The following is a 10,134-nucleotide window of genomic DNA, read 5'->3' as shown; positions in this document are numbered from 1 at the left end:
GAACTTTGTGTTCGCTGAAACACTGGGGTTTGAAGTACCGCTATACCGGTGTGTGATTCGTTCTATCCTGGGAGGAAATAATCCATAACCTTGGGTACTAGGAGGGGATTAAATTTCTTAAGGAAACACTGTGAATCCAGTGGGCTCGAATTAATTACTGTTTCATTACGATAACTTATATTTCCTAGAATTATTATTTACAAATACAGCAATATTGGCGGGACTAACAATCTTAAGGAATTTAATATTTATTTCTGTATTTGTGTTATTCTTATTATTCTGCAAACTAAAACCTTTGTGGTTTTGTGTACTCCCGTTTTGGAGAGTAAAGCCTTCGTGGCATTTTGTTGGAGATTAAAATCTACGTGATTTTTACTCTAGTTTGAAAATATTTATTAAACGTTTGTTTGTGTCATTCTTTTACCTAAAAAAATGACGACTGAAAGTGAAAACCAAGCTGTTCCGACGGTGACTGCCAACGCATCGACAAGCCGAACACCGGCAGAAAAACCCAGAAAATTTTTTCGGATTGATTTCAGGCGCTGGCAGCAGAAGATGTTCTTCTACTTAACTACGTTATGTCTACAGAAGTTCATCAAGGAAGATGTTCCTGATCTGCCAGATAAAACTCCAGAGAATGAACGCTTTGTCGTGATTGAAGCGTGGAAGTATTTTGATTTTTTATGCAAGAATTATATTCTTAGCGGACTGGATGATAATCTGTATAATGTATACAGTGGCGTGGAGACGTCAAAAGAATTGTGGAATGCGCTTGAAAAGAAATATAAAACTGAAGATGCCGGGATAAAGAAATTCGTTGCCGCAAAATTTTTGGACTACAAAATGGTAGATAGCAAGTCTGTTATTACCCAAGTCCAGAAATTGCAAGTGATTATTCATGATCTACTTGCTGAAGGTCTTGTCATCAATGAAGCATTCCAAGTAGCAGCAATGATTGAGAAGTTGCCTCCGTTGTGGAAGGACTTCAAAAATTATTTGAAACACAAACGAAAAAAAATGTCTCTTGAAGATCTCATTGTTCGGTTGAGAATCGAAGAGGACAATAAAGCTGCTGAAAGGAGAGGCCGTGGAAATTCAACAATTATGGGAGCAAATATTGTTGAAGATAACAAAAAGAGGAAGAAGGCTTCTGTTCCAAAATACAACCCAAGCAAGAAGCGGTTCAGTGAAAACTGCTACAACTGTGGGAAAATCGGACACAAATCTACGGAGTATCGTGCTCCGAAGAAAGATAAGAAAAGGGGTCAAGCAAACATGGTAGTAAAGCATGATGATGTTGATAACTTGTGTGCCATGCTTTCTGAATGTAACTTGGTGGGAAATCCTAAACAGTGGTGGTTTGATTCTGGAGCCACTCGCCATGTTTGTGCAGTTAGAGAACCTTTTGCTACTTATGCTCCTGGTGGACCCGGAGAGACAGTTTATATGGGAAATGCTTCAACAGCAAAAGTTGAAGGATATGGGAAGATATTTCTGAAAATGACTTCTGGTAGGGTCATGACTTTGAACAATGTCCTTCATGTTCCCGAAATGAGAAAGAATTTACTCTCTACTGGATTTCTTGTTAAGCACGGTTTTAAGTACATTTTTGTGTCCGACAAGGTTGTCATAAGTAAGAATGAAATATTTGTAGGAAAAGGTTACCTCACCAAGGGCCTTTTCAATCTAAATGTAATGGTTGTGGAAAACAATAATAATATTTCAGCTTCTTCTTACTTACTTGAGTCAAATGATTTATGGCATGTACGTTTGGGTCATGTCAATTATAAAACCTTGCGAAAAATGATTAACTTGGAAGTACTGCCTAAGTTTGAATGCGAAAAATCAAAATGTCAAACATGTGTGGAATCTAAGTATGTTAAACATCCTTATAAGTCAGTTGAAAGGAATTCAAATCCTTTAGACTTAATTCACACAGATATTTGTGACATGAAGTCAATACCATCTCGCGGTGGAAAGAAGTATTTCATAACTTTTATTGACGATGGTACTCGATATTGCTATGTTTACTTACTGAATAGTAAAGATTAAGCAATAGACGCATTCAGGCAATACAAAAATGAAGTTGAAACGCAACTTAACAAGAAAGTAAAAATGATAAGAAGTGATATGGGTAGTGAATATGAATCTCCTTTTGAAGAAATATGTTTAGAATATGGAATTATTCATCAAACAACAGCCCCTTACACGCCCCAATCTAATGGGATTGCGAAAAGAAAGAATCGCACATTAAAGGAGATGATGAACGCGTTGTTGATAAGTTCTGGTTTGCCACAGAACTTGTGTTGGGGAAGCCATTCTTACGGCTAATCGAATATTAAATCGAGTGCCCCATAGCAAAACACAATCCATTCCATATGAAAAATGGAAAGGAAGGAAGCCCAACTTGAATTATTTTAAAGTGTGGGGGTGTTTGGCAAAAGTGCAAGTTCCTAAACCTAAAAGGGTAAAGATAGGACCGAAAACCGTTGATTGTGTTTTCATAGGATATGCGACAAATAGTAAAGCATATCGATTTCTGGTTCATAAATCAGAAAATCCCGACATTCATAATAATACGGTTATAGAATCAGATAATGCTGAGTTCTTTGAAAATATATATCCGTATAAAAAGGAATGTGAGTCGTTTGGTGAAGGATCTAAACGACCTCGGGAAGAACAAAAGAAAGTATATGTAATCAGGAGGATCCAAGACGTAGTAAACGTCAAAGAACTTCTATTTCATTTGGACCAGATTTTGTGACTTTCTTATTGAAGAATGAGCCTCAAACATTTAAAGAAGCTATGACTTCTTCGGAATCATTATTTTGGAAAGAGGCAGTCAATAGTGAAATAGAATCCATATTGAACAACCATACATGGGAATTGGTTGATCTTCCTCTTGGAAATAAACCTTTGGGTTCTAAATGGATTTTTAAGAGAAAAATTAAAAATTATGGCACTATTGATAAATTCAAGGCAAGACTCATAGTCAAAGGGTATAGACAACGAGAAGGTCTAGACTACTTTGATACATACTCTCCAGTTACAAGAATTACATCCATACGGATGTTAGTAGCATTAGCTGCAGTGTATGGTCTTGAAATTCATCAAATGGATGTTAAGACGGCCTTCTTAAATGGAGAGTTAGAGGAAGAAATTTACATGGAACAACCTGAAGGGTTTGTGGTTCCAGGTAAAGAAAAGAAGGTATGTAGACTTGTTAAGTCTCTTTACGGACTAAAACAAGCACCCAAACAATGGCATGCGAAATTTGACCAAACAATGTTATCAAATGGTTTTAAGATGAATAAATGTGATAAATGTGTGTACATTAAAAATGTTCCAAATCACATAGTCATTGTTTGCTTATATGTGGATGATATGCTAATAATGAGTAATGACATTGCCAACATAAATGCTACTAAGCGTATGCTCAATAGCAAGTTTGATATGAAAGACTTGGGAGTTGCTGATTTAATTCTGGGAATTAAGATCCATAAGACTCCTCAAGGTCTGGCATTGTCACAATCTCATTATATTAAGACAGTACTTGAAAAATTCAAGCACTTGGGCTTTAAAGTTGCAAAGACTCCAATTGACGTGAATCTTGCATTAGCAAAGAATAAAGGCCAAAGCATATCACAATTGTTGATTGTAATAGTAATTAAGGGGTAAATCAACTGAGTATCACAATTGGATTATGCTCGTGTGTTGGGATGCTTAATGTATATCATGAATTGTACACGACCAGATATAGCTTGTGCTATAAGTAAACTGAGTCGATATACGAGCAATCCAGGCCAATCTCAATGGATGGCAATGAAACGAGTTTTGGGATATTTAGAACATACCCTGAACTTTGACTTGCACTACAGTAAATTTCCTGCGGTGATTGAGGGATACTGTGATGCAAATTGGATCACCGGTTCAACTGATTCTAAGTCCATGAGTGGATATGTATTCACTATTGGTGGAGGAGCGGTATCTTGGAAGTCGTCCAAACAAACATGTATTGCCCGCTCTACAATGGAGGCTGAATTCATAGCCTTAGATAAAGCAGGTGAAGAAGCTGAATGGCTCCGGAATTTCTTGGAAGACATTCTATTTTGGCCCAAACCGTTGGCACCAATATGCATACATTGTGATAGTCAAGCGGCAATTGGAAGGGCTGGGAGCGTTATGTATAACGGTAAATCTCGTCATATACGACGAAGACATAAAATCGTTAGGCAATTACTCTCTAGAGGAATTATCACGATTGACTATGTAAAGTCAAGTGATAATGTGTCGGATCCACTTACAAAAGGCCTAACTAGAGAGGTAGTTGAGAAATCATCAAGGGGAATTGGGCTATGGCCGAGAACAAGTCATTGTGGCGGTAACTCTACCTAGAAGACTGGAGATCCCAAGATCTAGGTTCAAGGAGATCAAATAAAGATATTAATGACGGTTCAACATTGTCAAATAAAATTTTAGTCCGTTCTCGTGATGAGACAATGTTCAGTACCAAGAATAAAGCATTAAGGCTTTTTAATGATTTCTAAATTTGATACGGGGTATATCAAATAGTGTATCTATATGATGACACGTTTAGGAATCACCTATGTAAGTGTGAAGTGTTAGCCGCTTCAAGGAGAACTTTGTAAGGCCAGTTCTCTACGCACTTATGAAACCAGGCGGTGTTCATGGCTGAAACGAATACAACAATGAGAACCAAAGACAGTTAAGGGTTGATTGTGTGACTTATGTTTGTCTAGGTATACACCAAAGATCGACGGTTTAAAGATATCAAATCTACCAATTGACCGAGTATATCCGACATAAGTTCACTACGGAAAGTTCAAAGGGAAACCTACTTATCCAGATGCGATTAATCCTTGCTTGCAAATCACACAGTTTTTCCATGCATACTTCCGTGATATAGCCATTCCCCATTCATGTGGGGTATTGTTGAGGTTTTTGTTATTTAAGATGAAATAGTCTTAAAATGAGGGTGAATGGGAAATGGAGGGAAAAATAAAATTTTTGAGTAAAATTTTAAGTTTCCCCCTCTTGACAATGAGACATTGTCCCATATTGTAAGAGGAAAAGATTTTTGGTGGGTATATATATAATTGCACTTCTTGTAGCTCTTAAAGAGTTAAGAAGAAAGCAAGCCTTGCGCCGTCGTCGTCGTCGCTCGCTCGGCTTCGGCTTCGGATTTGGATTTAGATTTGGTCAAATGCTTGATTGATTAATTTTTTGGACCAAATTTATTTGTTAATAGTAAATATTAACGTAAGATTATCCGCATTTGTAACGGATATGTTCCAATCCGTGTATTGACCACCAGCTGCAATAGCAGCCGCCTAATGCTCTTCCCACCATGGCCAAGTGCTTGCTCCACAAACAAGCTAGTGCATGCTCCACCATGGAGGGTGGAGGGTCGTTCATCTTCAAAGCTGACTGCTTTAAATATGTGCAGCAGCTGTTGAAGAAAGATACATCAAACTGAAAACGCTCAACTTTGGCTATACATTGCACTCCTTCCTCTCAGCATTTCCATACGATTTTCTGAGTTTCTACTCCTTTGTTCTGCATTGTTTTAACTTCAAACAAAGCAACTATAAGTGTGATTTGCTACCAAACTTTGTGTTCGCTGAAACACTGGGGTTTGAAGTACCGCTACACCGGTGTATGATTCGTTCTATCCTGGAAGGAAATAATCCATAACCGTGGGTACTAGGAGGGGATTAAATTCCTTAAGGAAACACTGTGAATTCAGTGGGCTCGAATTAATTACTGTTTCATTACGATAACTTATATTTCCCAGGATTATTATTTACAAATACAGCAATATTTGCGGGACTAACAGTTCGTAGGACACTCTGAAAGATCAAATGGGGCCAATGGGCAGCTACACGGCCTGATCTTTCCTCTAGAGATTTGTGTACTGAGCTATCAAAGCTTCAAACAAAAGCTCCTGAACATAGCTTTGCTTACACGAAAAGGACAACTGAAAAAGCATTTGGTCGAAAACTTTCTGAAATTTTCGATAAATCCGAGGAGAAGTATTGTTCAAGTGTATAAGCCATCCGTACGTGTTACGAACATCTATATGCAATCCTTCAAGTTAGGCATCCTGGAGTGGGTGAATCAATTAGACGAGATTTTGAGATTATTCCTAAACTGAAGTGGTTAAGGTTGGATGAAAGCGTACAGCAATTTGCTATTTTTATGATGTCTCAAGTTGATCTTGCTAGGGAAGCTGCATAGATGGAAGGATGTCTCTTTCCCAAAGCCCGTCTATCCCCTAGTGCATCCTGCAGTATTGGTGGAGACTTTTGAACAAGGGGAATGTGTTTCATATTATGTTGATGAGCTTGAGGGCCATGAAAGACTTAAGAGCGCACTTGCTCATATTGGGACCCATGCTCTTCTAAAGATAGCTTTTGGTAATGTTCTCTTTATGTAGTGTGTGTACTGTGTATATGAGAAAATGTTCTCTTTTTTATTTGTTTAGATTTGTGTATAAAGCACAACATTTAATGCAAACGTGCAACCTAGGATATACTTTTAATGAAATTAAACTTCTAAAGATGCTTTTGGTATTATTATCTTTATATATGTCCGTGTGTGGGGTTATATTTTGATTAAGAAAGTATTCTTTATATTAATTTGTCTAAATTCGAGTATAAAGCACAAAATTAATCAAAAATAGACTCGAATGCAATACAAAGGTCTAATGGAATATGGAACTGAAAATATATCAGACGTTATTTTTCCCTCTCAGGCTATAAAAGCAGATGTTTTAGTTCAAGATTTGAATAGAAATATGAAGCATGTATTCCAAGCAAAGCTGTAGTTATGCCTAATGTGGTTAGGCCAATTTTCAGACACATGGAAGTTCCTTCTTTTTATATGAAATTTTCTTTTTGTAATTGCTTATTAGTCCTTACCCCCTTTAAGACAATGTTACATGCTGTCTTTTTCTTCTCACAATGAAGAGTGATCTATTAACAGACATATTAAGCAATTGGTTTGGATATGCTACAGATGTTGCCTTTCGAAGTAATTGTTGATAATCATATATTGGCCTTGAATACTCGCAGTCAGTGCCTGTCCTTTAACTTCAAACTAGTGTAATTATCTGCTCTTCGCGCCGTTATGAAAAATTTTCCTTACAAGTTTAACAATCAAATATTTATTGGAAGAAAAATGAAAAACACAAAAATAATTGACCTACATAAGTAAATTACACATATAGACATTAGGACCAACATTTAGTTTACAATATTTGTTCCTACCAAGGAAATGAATTCCACAATACACAAAAAGCAGAACTATCATGCTAATAAGCATAATTATATTTTCTTACACAAAAATCATAATACTTTATTTAATTCACACAAAAATCATAGTGGCCTAAAAATATAATTTTTCAATAGTATTTTCTTATTCCACAATTTTTTGTTTTGTATTTTCTGTCTAATAAATAGTAATCGAATTAAAATAGGAAAGATCCAAACCAACCCGACCCACCCAATCTAATACCCATATTATTTATAATTCAAATAATACTAAAAGTGAATCCTTCAAACATGATACTTGTATCTTTTATTTTTCTTTTCAAGATTTTTATTCAAATTTATAGTATTTTTGTTTCAAGTGCTCTCTAATTATACCTTTTATTTCTTTCTTCTTTTTTTTTTTTGGTCAGAATCTCATGCATTCCCAACTAAATTTTCGTGGGGGAAGGATCACTTTTAGTATTACTTTAATATATGTATATAGGTATTGGGTCAGATATATATATATATATATATATATATATATATATATATATATATATATATATATATATATATATATATATATATATATATATATATATATATATATATATATATATATATATATATATATATATATATATATATATATATATATATATATATATATATATATATATATATATATATATATATATATATATATATATATATATATATATATATATATATATATATATATATATATATATATATATATATATATATATATATATATATATATATATATATATATATATATATATATATATATATATATATATATATATATATATATATATATATATATATATATATATATATATATATATATATATATATATTTTTGTGTGAGTTAGTGAGGATTTTATGATTTTTGTGTGAGAAAACATAGTTATATGATTTTGGTGAAAATAAGTCATAGTTATTTGAGAAAAGGGAAATAAAAGCATAAAACATGTTTATTAGCCTCCAACCTCTCTCTAAGATCATCAATGTGATGACCCAAAATGTCATCTTTAAATTTAATAAGTACTTATGTGTTCTAAGACCTCGAAAATTACTATTTATCATTCCTCGACTTGCGTGCGCAATCCGTAAAATTTTTCGGAAAGTTTTTTATGTGAAAAATGGATTAAGATGTGAAATAGAATCTTAAAACTCAACTGAGTTGACTTTGGTCAATATTTTGAGCAAACGGACCCGGATCAGTATTTTGACAGTTCTGGTAGCTCTGTATCCTGATTCAAGACTTGGGCGTATGCCCGAAATTTAATTTGGAGGTCCCTAGCTCAAGTTATGACCATTTAACGGAAACTAGTAATTTAAAGGTTAAAGTTTTTCATGTTTGACCACGGGGTTGACTTTTTGATATCGAAGCCGAAATCCAATTCTGAAAATTTGAATAACTTTGTTATGTCATTTATGACTTGTGTGGCAAATTTGAAGTCAATCCGGATTCATTTAATATGTTTTGGCACGAGATTTGCAAATTGAAAAATTTTAAATTCAAAGTTCGAATCGAGGTGTGAATTGCAATTTCGATGTTATTTGATGTGATTTGAGACCCCGAGTTAGTCCGTATTATGTTATGGGACTTGTTGGGATATTTGGATAAGGTCCCGAGAGGCTCGGGTGAGTTTCGGAAAAAATTTGAATTGTTTAGAGCATGTTGAAAGCAGCAGGTTCTTGGCAAAACCTGGTGTAATCGCACCTGCGAAATAGTGATCGCAGGTGCGCAGCCGCTCCTGCGGAAGAGCTGGTCGCTTCTGCAACTTTGGCCTTGGGCTGTGACTTCGCTTCTGCGGAGATGAATCGCGCAGATGCGCAGCCGCTTCGGCGAATGAAGGACCGCAAATGCGAAATCTCTCGCTTTTGCGGCTGCATCAGCGCTTCTGCGCAGTCGCAAATGCGACAGAAATGTCCGCAGATGCGTAACCTCGCCTGGCAGCCCCACTTCGCAAATGCAAGATTTTTCTCGCAAAGGCGTGACCGCAGGTGCGAAAATGCTGGGCAGAATACATAAAATCGGCTTTTAGCCATTTTTACTCATTTTTGAGTTTTGAGTCTCGGATTTTGGCGATTTCAAAGCAATTTTTCACGACTTTGAATTGAGTAAGTGTTCTATAACCAAAAGTGATTATATTTCATGAATCCATGTCTATATTCATCCTTTATTTCGGATTTAGATGGAAGAAATTGGATATTTTGTAAAACTTTCCAAAAACGAGAAATTTAGATTTGAAGGTCCATTTGACATTGGAATTGGATAATTTTTGTATAGTTGGACTCGTCTCGGAACGGGTGTTCGGATTTCATAAGTTTTTTCGAGTTTTGAGACGTGGGTCCCACTGTCAAATATTTAAATGAATTTGGGATTTTTTTCCCCGGAAAACTAGTAAATTCATATTGAATTAATTCCTATGATTCGTATTGAGTATATCGAATTGTTTGTGATTAGATTTGAAGCTTTTGGAGATAAATTTAAAAGAAAAAGCTGTGGTCGAGTAATTGATTGGAATTTGCAAAGCGAGGTAAGTGTCGTGGTTAACCTTGACTTGAGGGAATAGAACCCTTAAACTATTTGTTATGTGAAATGCATGTGAACGACGTATAGGCGAGGTGACGAGTGTCTATACGTCGCCAAATTAATTTTTTGTATAATTACTTGAAAAATCATAAATCGTTTTAAATCATGAATTAATTATAATAATAATTGTTTCTCTCATATTCTTGTCAAATATTAATTCTTGAATTCCTGCATTAATTGTTACATGCTATTTGAATTATGTGTCTTAATTGTTATTTGACATTTAGCATA

At 35.0% G+C, this 10,134-nt stretch overlaps 1 pseudogene; it reads left to right on the top strand.

Annotated features, from left to right (window-relative positions):
- Positions 1-1,551: 1,551 nt before the first annotated feature.
- Positions 1,552-6,457, top strand: LOC107807798 (uncharacterized; annotated as a pseudogene).
- The last annotated feature ends 3,677 nt before the right edge of the window (positions 6,458-10,134 follow it).

This window comes from Nicotiana tabacum, chromosome 17, assembly GCF_000715075.1.
Source record: "Nicotiana tabacum cultivar K326 chromosome 17, ASM71507v2, whole genome shotgun sequence".
NCBI classification, from domain to species: Eukaryota; Viridiplantae; Streptophyta; class Magnoliopsida; order Solanales; family Solanaceae; genus Nicotiana; species Nicotiana tabacum.
The sequence above is the reverse complement of the archived record's forward strand: the minus strand, read 5'-3'. Positions and strand labels throughout refer to the sequence as shown.